Below are 16926 nucleotides of genomic sequence, written 5' to 3'. Positions count from 1 at the left end.
AAACAAGTGTAATAGCCTCCAAATAGAAACAACCCAAATGTCCATAAACAAGTGAATGGAGAAACGAACTATGGTAAATCTGTACAATGGAATGTTACTTAGCATTAAAAATAAATTACTAACATATAAAAAAGTGAACAAATCTCCAACTAATTATGCTGAGTAAGGTAGACAAACCCTCCCCCAAAAAAGTGTAAACTCTATTACTCCTTTTACATAAAATTCTAATATATAAAAACTAATCTGTAGTGACTGAAACCTGATCAGTTGTCACCAGGAGGAATTACAAGAAGCAGAGGACTTAGGGATAATAGGACATGTTCATTACCTTGACTCAGATGATGGCATCACAGCATACACATATGCCAATACACTTTAAATATGTGCTTTTATATTATGTCGGCTATACCTCCATAAAATTGTTTAAAACTTCTCATTGAAAAAAAAAAAAAAAAAAAACTTCTCATTGAGGGAAATAATACAATCACCATGTTTTGGCAAAATTAATAATCTGAATGCTGTATGTCAAACTTTAAAGCTAGAGTTTTAAATTCTGATAGGAAGTGTATTAAATCTGCTTATCGGTTTGGTAGAATTAACATATTTACTATGTTGATTCTTCCAATTCACGAATGTGGTATGTCTCTCTATCTGTATCTTCCCTGAATTCTTTAATCAGTGGTTTTATAGTTTTTGACATACAGAATTCCACTTTTTTTTTTTTAGATTTACATCTAAATTTTTCTTTTCCTTTCTGTTTTTTAGCTACTATAAATGGTACTATATTTCTAACGTTGGTATCCACATTTTCATTACTAGCATACAGCATATACAAATACAATTGATTTGTGTATGAAACCCTACTGAACTCACTTAATAGTTTTGCGGGGTTTTTTAATAAATCCTTGTGATTTCCTACCTAGACAAACATGTCATCTAGGAAAACCACATTTCAAAGTGAATCTAAATTAAAATGAAGTCCAAAACTACAATAATAAATTTGGGAGAGAGGACAGTCTGAGATTTTTACCCCAAAAATAAAACCAAAATTATTGAAATAAGTTTATTTTGTTATATTTTACAAGATTTAGCTTGTAATTGCAACTCTCTGCTAATCTTTAGACTAAATACATGCTATAACATCCCTTATGCTGAATTCTGCAATGCAATCACAAAGAATGTCCTTTTTTGCAAAAATGTGTGATGGCTTCATTGGTATTTTTAAGGGCCTTCCTAATCCTTTGATTCTGAACTCATTCTTGTGAAACAATTAGATCCATTTCAGTTCAATTGTTAACTAGTTAAGTTCAATGCTGCTGCATTCATATTGATCAATGGCTTTTCAAAATTCAAGCAGATTTCTAATACCACTTCCACCAACTTCATTAAATTCTGCAATTTTTGCAAGTAGGTTGCTGCATTGATTATGGCATATTTACAACATCTGATGATCATGATCATTAGTATTTTTTGCTTTCCTATGAAAAAACAGTCTCCATCACTGTGGAGACTCCAACAGCAGGGACTCCATTATTGCAAACCTTAAAACATCTGTAGCCTTTGACCACAAAATTTACTATTTTGTAAGTTTCATAATTAAAGATATGCATAAACATATATGTGCACATAGGTTTACTAGAATATTCCAAGGAACAAAAAATTTGAGCACCATAAATTCCTAACAATAGAAAACCAGTTAAGTATGTTATGGTACATTCACAGGATGGAGTGTTAAGTAACTATTAAAAAATCATGATGTGGGGGTCAGGCCTGGGTGGCTCAGTCGGTTAAGCCTTGGACTTGTGGTTTTGGCTCCGGTCATGATCTCAGGGTCATGAGATCAAGCCCTGCATCAGGCTTCCTGCTCAGCCCAGAGTCTGCCTGAGACTCTATCTCTCTGCTCCTCCCTCCCCCCCACCTCTCTCAAGTATATAAAATCCTTAAAAAAAAAAAAATGATGTGGAAGAAGAGTTAACATACAAAACTTTTCATCATCTCTTAAATTTTAAAGGCAAGACACAAAAACATGCCTATTGGCTGTGTATATGTTTAAAAACTTGTTTTAAAAAAATGTGTAGAGGGCAGCCCAGCTGGCTCAGCGGTTTAGTGCCACCTTCAGCCCAGGGTGTGATCCCCGGGTCCCGGGATTGAATCCGTCCGGCTCCTTGCATGGAGCCTGCTTCTCCCTCTGCCTGTGTCTCTGCCCCTCTCTGTGTCTCTCATGAATAAATAAATAATTTTTTTTAATTGTGTAGGGGGCAGGCTGGGTGGCCCAGTGGTTTAGCGCTGCCTTTAGCCCAGGGTGTGATCCTGGAGACCCCAGGATCGAGTCCCATGTCGGACTCCTTGCAGGGAGTCTGCTTCTCCCTCTGCCTATGTCTCTGCATCTCTCTGTGTCTCCCAAGAATAAATAAAACCTTTAAAAACTGTGTATATGTTTACAAATATGGGGTGAAATAGATCAATGGAACAGAACAGAGAATCCAGAAGTGGACCCCCAACTTTATGGTCAACTAATATTCGACAAAGGAGGAAAGACTATCCACTGGAAAAAAGACAGTCTCTTCAATAAATGGTGCTGGGAAAATTGGACAGCCACATGCAGAAGAATGAAACTAGACCATTCTCTTACACCATACACAAAGATAAACTCAAAATGGATGAAAGATCTAAATGTGAGACAAGATTCCATCAAAATCCTCGAGGACAACACAGGCAACACCCTTTTTGAACTTGGCCACAGTAACTTCTTGCAAGATACATCCATGAAGGCAAGAGAAACAAAAGCAAAAATGAACTATTGGGACTTCATCAAGATAAGAAGCTTTTGCACAGCAAAAGAAACTGGAGAGTATTATGCTGAGTGAAATAAACCAATTGGAGAAGGACAAACATTATATGGTCTCATGCATTTGGGGAATATAAAAAATAGTGAAAGGGAATAAAGGGGAAAGGAGAAAAAATAAGTGGGAAATATCAGAAAGGGAGACAGAACATGAAAGACTCCTAACTCTGGGAAACGAACTAGCGGTGGTGGAAGGGGGGGGTGACTGGGTGGCGGGCACTGAGGTGGGCACTTGATGGGAGGAGCATTGGGTGTTATTCTGTATGTTGACAAATTGAACACCAAAAAAAAAATAAATTTATGAAAAAAAAAGAAACATTTAACAAAACTAAATGACAACCTACAGAATGGGAGAGGATATTTGCAAATGTCGTATCAGATAAAGGGCTACTATCCAAGATCTATAAAGAACTTATGAAACTCAACACCAAAGAAACAAACAATCCTATCATGAAATGGGCAAAGGACATGAAAAGAAATTTCACCAAAGAAGACATACACATGGCCAACAAGCACATGAGAAAATGCTCCGCATCATGGGCCATCAAGGAAATACAAATCAAAACCACAATGAGATACCACCTCACATCAGTGAGAATGGGTAAAATTAACAAGCCAGGAAACCACAAATGTTGGAGAGGATGTGGAGAAAGGGGAACCCTCTTGCACTGTTGGTGGGAATGTGAACTGGTGCAGCCACTCTGGAAAACTGTGTGGAGGTTCTGCAAAGAGTTAAAAACAGATCTGCCCTATGACCCAGCAATTGCACTGCTGGGGACTTACCCCAAAGATACAGATGCAGTGAAACTCCGGGACACCTGCACCCTGATGTTTCTAGCAGCAATGTCCACAATAGCCAAACTGTGGAAGGAGCCTTGGTGTCCATCAAAAGATGAATAGATAAAGAAGATGTGGTCTATGTATACAATGGAATATTACGCAGCCATCAGAAACGACAAATATCCACCATTTGCTTCGACATGGATGGAACTGGAGGTTATTATGCTGAGTGAAATAAGTCAATCGGAGGACAAACATTATATGGTCTCATTCATTTGGGGAATATAAAATAGTGAAAGGGAATAAAGGTGAAGGAGAAAAAATGAGTGGGAAATACCAGAAAGGGAGACAGAACATGAGAGACTTCTAACTCTGGGAAACAAACAAGGGGTGGTGGAAGGGGAGGTGGGCAGGGGGTTGGGGTGATTGGGTGACGGGCACTGAGGCACTTGGCAGGATGAGCACTGGGTGTTATGCTATATGTTGGCAAATTGAACTCCAATTAAAAAAATATGTAAAAAAAAAAAACAAATATGGGGTGAAAAGTACAAAAGAATTTAGCCCAAAATTTAGATAAACTCCTAAAATTTTAGGAGTGATTTAAGTTTTTCCTTTGAAGTCTGATTCAATTTTTCAGTCTTTCTGTAACATAAACGCTAGCTGTGGAAACTTTATTTAAGCAATGTCTAGGCCCGACATGAGGTTTGAATTCACCACCCCGAGATCAGGAGCCCCACACTCCATGGACTGAGCCAACCAGGCACCCCTGGATCTTGGAATTTTTTTAAAGGCTCATATTTTTTAAGTAAAGAAACAAGGGACGCCTAGGTGGCTCAGTGGTTGAGCGTCTGCCTTTGGCTCAGGGCGTGATCCGTGGTCCTGGGATCGGGTCCTGCGGAGCCTGCTTCTCCCTCTCTCTGTGTCTCTGCCTCTCTCTCCGTGTCTCTCGTGAATGAATAAATAAAATCTTTAAAAATAATAATAATAAATCAAATAAACAAAAGTAACTGCTCCTTACGGAGATTTCACATCCACATCTCCTCAAAGAGGTGCATATAACTGAGTAGAAAGGTGAAGAGGAGAGGGTCATTTGATGGATGAGCTCAGTAGCACAGCTGCTAAAAAGCCGCTGCCCTCCTCCAAGCCTTGGGAGGGGATTAACATTCCAGGGCCAACACAGCAGCTGTCAGGGAGCAAACCTAAATTCTGCCTCTGGGGCCGGGCCGTGGCAGAGGTTAGGCACATGTGACACATACCAGTGTCCCCGGCCACCTTCGCGGCGGCCTTCAGGGGTCACATTTCCCTAAGCGGGAAGCCCAAGAGTCAGCCGTAGGCAGAGAGAAAGAACTTGACTAGAGGATGGAATTTACCAGCCTTGGTTCCTCCCCTGCCCTGCAGGGTTCCCAGGCCCCGGCAAGATGCTGCTTCGGAGCCCACCAGGAAAAACAAAGCCGGCCCTGTGACGAAGGGACAGAAACAGCTCTCTTTGGGGGAAGCACCCAAGAAAAGCGCTTTTCTTCTCTTGCGGGCCGCCTGACCTTCACAGGAGGGCGGCCTGTGTCCTCAGCCCCTTCACGGAAACCAGGGTTCAAGGTTCTCTCTCTCTCGCTGCTCTGGGAGACGGGAGTCCTAGCTGCAAAGGTTCAAAGGGCAAGGGGTCAAAAGGGGTCAAATGAGGAGACACGGGGTGAGCAGCGCGGATGGAGCCGTGGTGCCTTCTGAGCATCACAACCCTACACTTCCCCAGGATTCCACCAACAGCGCCGCTGACGCCCAGGGGGCAGAACCCGAACTAGTTTCGGCATGAGATCACAGAAGCACATTCACTTTATAACCGAACCGCATGCCACGCGGCTCAAGAACTTTCCAGAAATGTTCTTCGGGCACCCCACCCCCACCCCCACCCCCCCGCCTTCAAAATTCACTCCCCAGTCCCAATCTCATCCCTTCGCCGCCGCGCTGCCTCAGGAGGCTATTCTCTGTCACCTCCAGCAAGAAATGAATGGGGGCGCAAACCCCGCCCGCCTGGCGAACCGCCGACTCGCACACTCACTGTACGGGTGCCGCTGTCGCCTCACGCCAGGCATCGATCATGGCGGCGGACCACTTCCGGCCTTTCCATCATTCCACCCAACTCCTCCCATGATGCTCTAGGGCCCACCGGAAGTGGCCCCTCCCCTCTCTGGGAATTGAAACAGTGTTTCTTTCCAGTGGTCCGGCAGTGTGTCCGTCAAAGCTCAGGAGGGGTGTCTTTTCCCGCGTTTCCAGAGCCGTGACCCAACACCCCCCCATCCAACCCCCAACCTGAGAACCAGCTTTTTATCCCCCCTGCCTACACAACAGTGTCTTCATGAGCCATTTGTTGAGTGGAGAGCAGACACCAAATTCTGCTCTGCAGGAGGAAGCAGAGCTGCTTATAATAGGGCCAACACTCGGCACACAGCAAAGAATAAAGCTGCCATGATAATAGCTGACATTTAAAACCCAAAGTCCTTACCTTCGCTTACAGGGCTCCAAACCATCTGGCCCCTGGCCACCTCTGCCACTTCATTCCCTCTACTGTTTCCCTGGCTCCCTTCACCCCTGCCCTACTGGCCTTTTTCCCCTTCCTGTGCAGGCACACTCACCTCCCAGAGCCTTTACTTCTGTTTCCTCTGCCTGGAATAGAGTCCCCCTTTGATGTTCTCGTGGCTTGCTCCTTCACTTCACTAGGCATCTGCTCAAATATCACCCCTTTGGAGAAGCTTTCCTGACCAATCTGTTTAGACACCACACAGCCACTATAACCTTACCCTACTGTTCCTTTCCTTTGGAGCATTTATCACTAATTGACATCAGATAAGCAGTTGTTTGTTGTCTGTCCCCAGAAAACAATGCGTACATATTCGAGTAGAAGATACTTTGCCTATTTTGTTCCCCAGCACTTACAACGCATAGTAGATGCCAATGGATGATGAATAAATGATTGAAGGAGTGCATGCTCGCTATGTTGCTGATTCTGTGCATTACAGCCTCAAAATTAACAGTTCCAGGTATGAATTTTGTCACCTTCCTGGCTTGGTGGGAGATCTCAAGTTGGTTCCATCTAGCCCCGTCTCAGCCAGGTGTGACAGCGTGGCCATCATACCCCCAAACACCTTTGAAGTAGGGTGATGAACTTAATCTGGATTTGCCTAGGACTATACTGATTTTAAAACTCAAAGTCTCAGGAACCTCTTTGATCCCACACAAACTTGCTCAACCTACTTTTCAGTATCCTGGCTCCATCTTGCTTGTTTTGTTTTATTGTTGTGTGTGTGAGTTTGTGTTTGGGGGAGGGGCTGCTGTTGACTAGAAAGTGTTCTGAGCCATCTGAATAGCCAACAGGAATATGGCTAAATGCAGTGGATAGTATGGGAGGACTGGACGGACAATGGTCAGACTGTGGTCAGCCAGAGAGCTTCACCAAATAGCAACACAAAAGAAATTAAATAATAACAAAGAAGACCTTGTCTCGGCTTCCAGAGACCTCTGGCACTGACAAGAGAAAGCTCTAGAGAAAGCTCTGGGTTTCTAAATCTCAGGCTGTCCCGGTGACATGGCCCCACTTATTATTCCCTTTCCCAAACCATCGAGTCACTTCCATGGCATATCCTGCCATGCATCCATTAACTCAATTGTCACAAGAACCCCATGAGTTACGTATTGTTATCATCCCCATTCTACAGATGAAGAAACAGGCTCAGAAAAGTTAAATATTTGCCGAAACTCACATAGTTTAAATAATGAAGTCAGGATTTGAACCTCAGTATTACAATTCTCAAAGTTCACTCTTAGTTATTACAATATGTGCAGATTTAAACCATATAAATACATATTTTGGCTATGTCCAGCGAAGAATATATACATTTTACAATACATCGTTTAATACCTAAACAGTTGTAATTAGAAGTAATTGATCATGCTGTTCCTCATTTTAATGAGTCTTTAAGCAACTGAACTAACCAAAACAGAACTAATAGATGAAAATGACAGGAAATTGACAGGAGACCCTAATACTCTCAGGCATTGATCCAGGTTCTGAGGCCAGAGAGGGAAGTCTCCAGTTCACTAAACAGACCTAGCTGGTAGGGTTTCTTCCTCAAACACAGTATTCCCAGACCATCCACACAATCTCTCCATGTTGTTTCAGACAAGGATGCCTGGTTTGTGTGTAATTCTGAGAAGCATGTATAATTTTGAGAGCATTAGTGTCTTACAGGATCCTGCAAAGCCAGAAGCAGCTATCTTGTACTGAAAAAGACAAACTGGACTCGGAGACAAAGATGTTTGTCCCAGTTTCCACTCTGCCACTGACTAGCTATGTGACTAGTCCCTTCACCTTGCCAAGCCTCGGTTTTCTCTCACATAAAACTGATCAGTCCATTTCCTCATTGAGATTTAAGGAGAATCTGTTAAAATGATTCTCTTTAGGGACACCTGGGTGGCTCAGTGGTTGAGCATCTACCTTTGGCTCAGGTCCTGATCCCGGGGTTCTGGGATCGAGTCCCACTTTGGGCTCCCTGCAAGGAGCCTGCTTCTCCCTCTGCCTGTGTCTCTGCCTCTCTCTGTGTGTCTCTCTTGAATAAATAAATAAATAAATAAATAAATAAATAAATAAATAAATAAATCTTTTTTTTAAAAAAGGATAAAATGCTTCTCTTGATAATCCCCCATCAACTGTGCTTTGCAAAATTTCCATGCATAAAAGCCAGCAGTGAAGAAAGGTATGTGTTGCATTTGAACAAGTTCTGAACTAGGTCTCTTTGGTTTGGGAGTAGAATGGGGGTGGGGGTGTCTGTTTCTACCTTTAGCATTAACTAGGTACTTTGCCCAGAACCTCAATTTCTTTTTTTTTTTTTCAGAACCTCAATTTCTAAGGTAATTTGTAAGGTCAGAGTTGTTTAGATAATATTCCAAGTCCCCTTGTTCTGCAATCTAATGTTCTCATCAAAATCTTTAATTAGGCAATGCGGATGTGAATTTGTGCCATTCACTAATGTACCTGTCCATAACTTTCACCCAGAAATTTCTGTTCCTGGCTGAGGAACTTCCTGCTGCTTTTTAAAGGTTCATCTGTTACATAAGCTCTTACATAGCTATGAGGGGTAAGGTATGATCCCACTATCAGCACAATTAATTGACCTTTCTTCTCAAGTAGCCCTCTGAGGAATGACCTTGGTCACACTTGTTTCCTAGTCTTCTCTATTTGGCCCTGCTACTGATCTGTCTTTCTTGCACCATCCAAATCTACGGTTCCTCCGAATGCATCTTGTGTTGTGATTGGTGGAGAGATTTACTCCTAGGAAAACCAGGAAAACTTTTTCCTCCTCCTTAACACCTGTTCATTCCTTAATCTCTTGCATTCAAAGCTTCCACCCCCACCATCCTGCTGACATTAATGTCAAGATCATCTCCCTGACCAATCCAATGCCCTTTTTGGCTCTTGTTTTTCGCTGGCTTCTCTGTAGTGCTCTCCGTTAGATCCTCTCTCTTGAAAATATCACCTCCCTTGACTTTTTTTACACTAATAATAAAGGTCCCTTCACTTTTGAGTTGACAAGCTGATTTTGTAACAAGAATGGAGAAAGGCTTCATTCACAGAACTCATCTGGAACGTGGGAGAGATGAGATGCAGGTTGGTGTGTGAGCTATGGACTATGGGGGATAGTGGTGGGATAAGGATGAGACCCCCAAAAGGGCATATGAGTATAAAAATAGATAGTCACCAAACTTGCTAAGGCCAAAAGTGTCTTCTTTACTTGAGGACTTCTTTTTTGTTGAGTAACCAGATGAATAGGATAGGAAAGCAGGTCTATGACAGAGCTAAATGGCTCCATAACAGAGGAACAACTGGGTGCCAGCACTGGTTGGGGGAGACACCCCAGGGGAAGAAACAAAGTAAACCACCAGCATCCATGTGACGAAAAATGGACTTTGTAGAGTGACATTTCTCTCTTTTTAAAAATATTTTATCTAGGAACACCTGGATGGCTCAGTGGCTGAGCATCTGCCTTTACCTTAGGGTGTGATCTCGGGTCCTAGGATTGAGTTCCACTTTGGGCTCCCCTTGAGAAGACTGCTTCTCCCTCTGTGTCTCTGCCTCTCTCCGTGTGTCTCTCATGAATAAATAAATAAAATCTTTAAAAATATTTTTTATATCTATTTATTTGAGAGAAAGAGAGAGCACAAGCAGGGGGAGAAGCAGAGGGAGAGAGAGAAGCAGATTTCCTTCCAAGCAGGGAGCCCAATGTGAGGCTCCATCCCAGGACCCCTGAGCTGAAGGCAGACACTTAACCAACTAAGCCACCCAGGCAACCCCAGAGTGACATTTCTGATGTACACTTTGAATACTTAACTCTAGGGTTTGCAATAGAACCCTCTTCTATGTCTCCTCTATAGAATCTTCAGTAGAATCCACATTGCTCACCTGGGTTTTTAGTGCTAATGGATTATTTGCTTTGGTTTATGTCAAGGATGACACAGATGGAGACACAATGTTTGTCATTGTCTGAAAACAGACTGCATACAGAGACAGCCATATCTAGATGGAGATGACAGTATTTCATTTGATCCCCACACCATCCTCATTGTTTGAGCAGAAACAGAATTATCTACATGCTTTTGCAGCTATAGGGAAAACACCATAGTCGCTAAAAGGGGTGATGTGATTTGCCACAGTCAATAAATGGCAGAAGTAAAATATGGACCCATTGGCTCTTTGGGCTCCAACAAGACCTCACTAAGATATTTGTTTATCTATAGAATGGGCTTTTCCCCCATTCTTTCTGTCTTCATTCCCTTCTCCCACTCCCTAAACATGCAGCCTTCCTCTGAAAGCTAAACCTCCTTGATGAATTCAAGTGTTGCCCCATACAAGTGACAGCCCTCCACCACTGCCCCTTCCCTATAGACTTACATCTTCAACCTTGACTTCTTTAAACTTTAAACACTTGCCCCTCCCATAATCTCAACCTCAATATAGCAAAAATCTAAACTCATCTTTCCCTTCTTCTGTGTTTCCTCTGGACTGGGGTCACATCCCTAGATTCCCAGGTTGAAATGAGGACTAGAAGAAAGGCAGGAAAGGTCCTTCCTCCTTCCTCAAACCTGACAGCCATCAAAGTCCCAGGGATCCTGCTTTCAGGGTGTCCCTTGCGTTTTATCTTCCCTTTCATTTTTTAAAAAAGATTTTATTTATTTATTTATGAGAGACACAGAGAGAGGCAGAGACATAGGCAGAGGGAGAAGCAGGCTCCCTGCAGGGAGCCCAATGCAGGACTCGATCCCTGGACCCTGGGATCACAACCTGAGCCGAAGGCAGATGCTCAGCCACTGAGCCACCCAGGTGTCCCTCTTTTTTTTTAAGGAGGCACCACAACCAGAGTGGGGCTTGAACTCATAATTCTAAGATCAAGAGCTGAGATCAAGAGTCAGACACTTAATCGATTGAGCCACCCAGATGCCCCTTCTCTTCCCTTTTAAATCTCATTTCTATCTTAATCTTCATTTTACATCATGATTATTTTTTGTATTCAATGCAAGTAGATGTTAATATATTGATATAATGTGGGGTCAAGGCTTCAAAAAATAAGCCTACAGCACCCAGAGGTCTTTTCACCTCTGGGGTTTAGTAGTATTCTTTTCTTGCTATACCTAAGTGGGATAGTGAGGCAGAAAAACTTTGATCCACACAATGTTCTCCTTGAATCTGCAGGATGAACTCAGAGATAGCAGGGTACAATCACTGTGAAAGCCATCCCCCTGGTACTGAGGGGAGTTTTCACACAGATCTGAGTTTGTAGGGGCATCCAGGGGATAATTCCAACTCTCTAACTACTTGCCTGCACCACAGGCTCTGACAAACCTGTGTGATCATTTCATCAAGTTTTATAGCAAGGTTTTTTAAATAGTTGCTAAATGACTCTAGGCTCCCCTGGGTTCTCCCCTGTCCATTAAACCCTACCATCAGCTCTAGAATCATCTTCAAATATATATTCATATATATGCTCACTTTTCTATTTAGAACCTCCAAAGATTCCTGAGTGATCTCAGAGCAATGTCCTGACTCCTTCACTGGGCCTTGGAAGTTCTTCACAAATGAACCCAGTTCCCTTGTCTGGTCTTTATCTCCATACTACCCACCAGCCCTCCCCAACCCTCTCTACCAGGCTTGCCTGACCAACCTTCCTGAAATATACCTTGGGCAGTCTTGCTTCAAAGCTATGATCCCTAAGCCTAGAACCTCCTCCCTATTCCTCTCACCCATGTAATAATCCCTCTTTTTTAAGGCAGGGCACAGAATAGGGGTGCCTGGGCAGCTCAGTCAGTTGAACGTCCAACTGTTGACTTTGGCTCAGGTCATGATCTCAGGGTCATAGGATCAAGCCCTGACTCAGGCTATGCACTCAGTGGGGAGTCTGCTTAAGATTTCCTCTCTCCCTCTCCCGCTGCCCCTCCCCCTGCTTGTGCTCTCTTTCTCTCTCTCTCAAATAAATAAATAAATCTTATTTTTTTTTAAAGTGCACAGAATAAAGGAGACAGCAAGAATTTAGAATCAGAAACGCTGGATTTCAGTTCTGGCTCTGTTGCCCACCAGCTGTGGGGTCTTTTGGCCAGTCACTTAACCCCCTTGGGCCTCAGTTTCTTCTTTTGGGAAATGGGAATAGTAGTAACCTGAATATGAATATTATAAACCCCTGAATAATAATTGAATATGAATGCAATAAACTCCTGAATAATAATCTGAATATGAATACTATAAACCCCTTATATTGTAGAGAAAATCAAGCATAATAAAATATACAAAACTGCTATGTAAACTGGAAAGTACTACAAGAAGGTCATTATTTTCTTTACAGTTCCCACTCCCCTCCAGATCCCTTTCTCCTCCAAAGAAGTATCACTATCACTGGTAACAATTCGATAAGATTCTGCATATACAACATATTTTATAGGTGTTTCAAATGCCCTGTACATCCATCTAATCCACAGCACATCCCATGCATTTGGCACTTGGTTTAATGGCGGAAGAGTGGTTTATCCTTTCCCATTCATGAGCTCTGTCCCCATACCCCTTAACAGCTCCTTTGGGAGCAATGACCCTGTTCCACATCCCCATTCCCCATTGCATCAAAACTGATGTGCTTGCAAAAGCTACAGATTATAGGCACAGGCTCTCAGGCCAGAGAAACTTTGAATCTCATCTCTGCCACTTACTAATGTGGCCTTGGGCAGGTTACCTCAATTGTCAGTGGTCCAGTTTCATTTTCTATAAAAAGGTCAGTAGAAAAATATTAGCATTTACCTCACAAAAGACACTATTATGAAGCCTCAGTGAGCCAGTAAGGACAAAGCTGGTATGTGGTAAGTTCTTAATAAATGTAAGTCATGACTAGTGAATGAGACCAAATCTGATTCCATATTCCTTCTTATCACTTCCCAAGTTCTCCATGAATCTTCTCGACTCATTTATTCACTGGAACATTTACTGAGCATCTGCTACATGCAAAAGGCTGTCCCTCAAAGGAAAGCAGCTGTGTTTATGTCTGATGGCTCTGGTGCTTTCTTCTGGGCCAAATGCTGCTAAGGAACAGAAACAACCTCTATGTGGATTACAGCCTTCAGGCTCCCCTCTCATTTTCTGGAGTAGAAACTAAGATGGTGATCCACCACCAGATCTTTGCTGAAAGATGGCTCAGATGGTTCTGATCCCTTAATATGTGAATATTTGTGGTGAACCTCTGAGGCGGGGAACAGGGTTTGCCACGTTTCCTAAACTCAGTTAACCACGGGACTATTTATTTCACAGTTTCCCCCAGAACCAGCATTCTGTCAAACCCGCTTTGGAAAAACACCATGTGGAAGTCCTATTCCTGTCTATTCCTCCTCTACCCACAATTTTATCTCGACTCTCACCAACTGTCCTTTGGCAATACCCCGCCTGTATGAGACTATTCACAGGAGGACTGAATGAGAATCTTGATTCAGCAAACATTAATCACATACGATTTAAACAGGTCATTTGGTCTTGCTGTCAATGGGTGTAATTTCCTACATATTTGAACATCACTTCTATCTGAGAAAGAAAAATCCCCAAAGACCATGTATTTTCATTAGAACTCCAGAACTTCATTCAGAACCTACTGACTCCTACTTTAGCCTGATCTGAATGAATTTTGTAATCTGCTTCCTTGATTATGGCAGATTAGAAAGAGTAAAACCAGGCCAGTAGAGGCAAGCATACGAACCATACCTGAGAGGTTGGCCGTGAAGGTGGAGATTAAAAAAACTAAAAAATAAACACAATTCATAACAATCTAGAAACAATCAACATATGGAAAAAACCCTGCCAATAAACCCCAATATCCCAGATGACTGCATTCCATCATCTCCCAGATGTCTGAATGATCGAGAAAAAGTTAAATTCTACTCAAGATACAGATTTAAAACACAAGATAATATGTAGTACATTTTAGAAAGCCTTCTTTCATCAGTGGATTTTTTAAATAATAAATAACATTTAACACTGGATGTGTTAAATGGTCCATCTTAAATTTTCCAGAAATTTCTGAGAAGAGCTGCACACCATCCCACATCAACGCTAGGTGGTTGAGTTGGAGTTCCTGTCTGTGCTATCGATCTCCCATTGCTTGACAATTCATCTTGTGGTTCTACCCTTCACTGACCTTCTTAGCACACTCTGCCCCAGTGCACTCAGCCCCTAGGACTCTCTAAGTCTCAAAGATCTGTGTCCAACGTCAAAATCCCTACGCAGCTGACTTGGCATTATGCAGCCTCCGCTGGTCATTTATCCAAGTAATTTAACAAGAGTGAGAGATCAGGGCTACGACGCATTTACATCTCACAAGTAAATGGTGATCCCCCAAATATAGCCAAGTTAGAGTGCTGGGCTGGCAGATTTGGAAGTATAAAGGGTACTGGAGGCCCACACTCTTGAAACTGCCTCATCGCGGTCTCTCAAGGTAAGTGCTCACGAGTGTCCACTTGTTTGCTCCATGTAACTGTGATTAAACCTGGTCAGGTCAAGGAGGAACAGCCACACAGTAGTCTTTACTGAGGACCTACTAAGTGTAAGGTCTGGTGTTAAGGGCAAGACGGGGCAAAGATAGTAAGACAGGTAATTGCCTTTCAAGATACTTTCACAAGATGTCAAAAAACAAGAACATAAGCAATTATGAGACCAAATAATAATAATAATAATAATAATAACCTGCAGAATAAAACTGAATATGATGCTCAACTCAACTCTCCCTCTCCCTAATTGTCTTGGTCAGTGTTATATCATGCAGTTAGCAAATAAACATGCTAATTTGTGACATGTCTTCTGTAATTGCCTTTAACTATCATTTGAAATTATTGTGGTTACTTAAAATTTTGTTCCCACATCAGGATTTCTGGGAGATGATTGCAGGAAGAAATCCTCCCAAGCATTTTATCCCTCCTAGGATGCACCACAGTCTGGTCATTATTGGCTGGTTTCCAGACTGGTCTTGTGCAGCATGCCTTGTGGACTGTAGACTGGGTTGTGTCTGACTGCACTTTGCATTGCTCACAGGGGCTCCAAGCTTGGGAGGCTTGTGACATTTTAATTCCAGGCCACCATCTCCACCAGAGTACTTTCTGTCATACGTTCACAGGGCTAAGCGGACTATTGGAGCTTTCTCTGACCCATCTGTCTCATTTTATAGAAGAAATCAAAGTTCAAAGAAGTTACAAGAGCTTCTTAACAGAGCCAGTATTAAGAAACTGAGATTGGGTCACTAAGTCTTATTTCTTTTAAACTAAGGATTCAGGATGTAATCTGTAATCATTTAATTTTTTCCTGAAAAATTGATAAGAAGTTTACAGGATAACTGGAGATTAACAGAGACTCATGAAAGAAAGAGAAGGGAAGAGACAACCAAAATAGTAAGCCAAGTGTTGAAATATCTCTTCCTGCCCAAATGGCATTTCATGACATGGTCCTCCCTGGTTCCACGGAAGTACTGCATTATAAATGGGAAGTTTCTTTAAATTAAATTTGATGTTGGAAATGTTCAGACTCTCACAGCTCTCAGAGATCATCATGGAGGTTATAAACTCCTGGACCTGAGATGCTTTAGTCCTAGATGAATTTTCAGCTGCCCTACCTACCTTCATCTTCTCTAGGAGAAGTTAGAATAATTTAAACGAGTGCTCCTCCTAGATCCCTTAAAGGAGTCTTGCCTACAATTCACGACTTACCTGCCAAAAGAATTTGGCTACTGGTTCCAAGCATCCAGATTACAGTTTGGATCATTCCCTCTCCCTCCTTTCTTTTCGCCCTGACCACTCACAGCCCCCTATCCTCCGCCCAAAGTATCTCTCTAAGTCCCCCTAACATTTCATTTAGGCTCCTTGAGAATTTGTGTTACTCTTCTTTGTAGAGCAGAGATTGTCTTTATTCTTCTCCGCACCTCATCGTAAAGAGCTCACGTAGTACTTCACACACAGAAAATGCTTTTAAAAAAGTATTAATCATATGTTGTAATCAGCTAATTATTTAAAGAGTGATCATTTCAACCACAGAGTGAAAATGGCAAATATAATTCCATCCCACGTCTACTGTGTATCTATTTAAAAATAGAACTTGGAGCCAGCCAAGTTTCTAGATGTATTTAAACTCTTTGTAGTTCATTTGTTCTTTGTTTTTGTTTGGTTTTGGTTTCTGAAATAACTCCCAAGAAGGCACTTTGTTCCTGAAGGACGCTGACCATCACTTTGGGAACTGAGAAGGTAAGAATTAATTTCAACCAGATTGGAAATGCAATCATGAAAATTAGCAAACATTGTTTTACGTATGTTCATTCTTACTGCACTCACAAGAAGCCGAAAATGGAGGGCATTGAAACCAATTACTTAAGTATTCCTTAAAGGCAGATTTCAAAATATGCGGGTTTTATCAAAGGAAGAATAGCTCCCCAAATTTGCTTATCATACTAATAAGCATAAAATACAGTGCAGAATTTTGACATGCAAGCTCCAGGTCACTATAGTTAGTTGGCCCAGAACATGTTTATACTGTTACAATTCGGTTTTCACACACAGGCTAACTTTGCTACTCCTTGAGCAGAGTTTGTACCCCTGAATCCACCCAGCTGTGCCCTTACTCACAAATAATGCTGAGAAGGGACATCTGGGTGGTTCAGTGGTTGAGTGTCTGTCTTTGGCTCAGGGCGTGATCAGGGTCCTGGGATCGAGTTCCACATCAGGTTCCCTCCAGGGAGCCTGCTTCTCCCTCT

The 16926-nt window shown here is 42.3% G+C and overlaps 1 protein-coding gene across 1 annotated transcript in view; it reads left to right on the top strand.

Annotated features, from left to right (window-relative positions):
• The first annotated feature begins 16371 nt into the window (after positions 1 to 16371).
• The window catches only part of MYH13 (myosin heavy chain 13), a 59039-nt gene continuing 58484 nt past the window's right edge, over positions 16372 to 16926 (top strand). The window contains exon 1 of the mRNA XM_041772186.1: positions 16372 to 16420. The gene's annotated coding sequence lies outside the window, so the exon portion shown is untranslated. The remainder of the gene's footprint in view (positions 16421 to 16926) is intronic.

This window comes from Vulpes lagopus, chromosome 10 (assembly GCF_018345385.1).
Source record: "Vulpes lagopus strain Blue_001 chromosome 10, ASM1834538v1, whole genome shotgun sequence".
Classification (NCBI taxonomy): domain Eukaryota; kingdom Metazoa; phylum Chordata; class Mammalia; order Carnivora; family Canidae; genus Vulpes; species Vulpes lagopus.
This window is presented reverse-complemented; position numbering and strand designations above follow the sequence as displayed.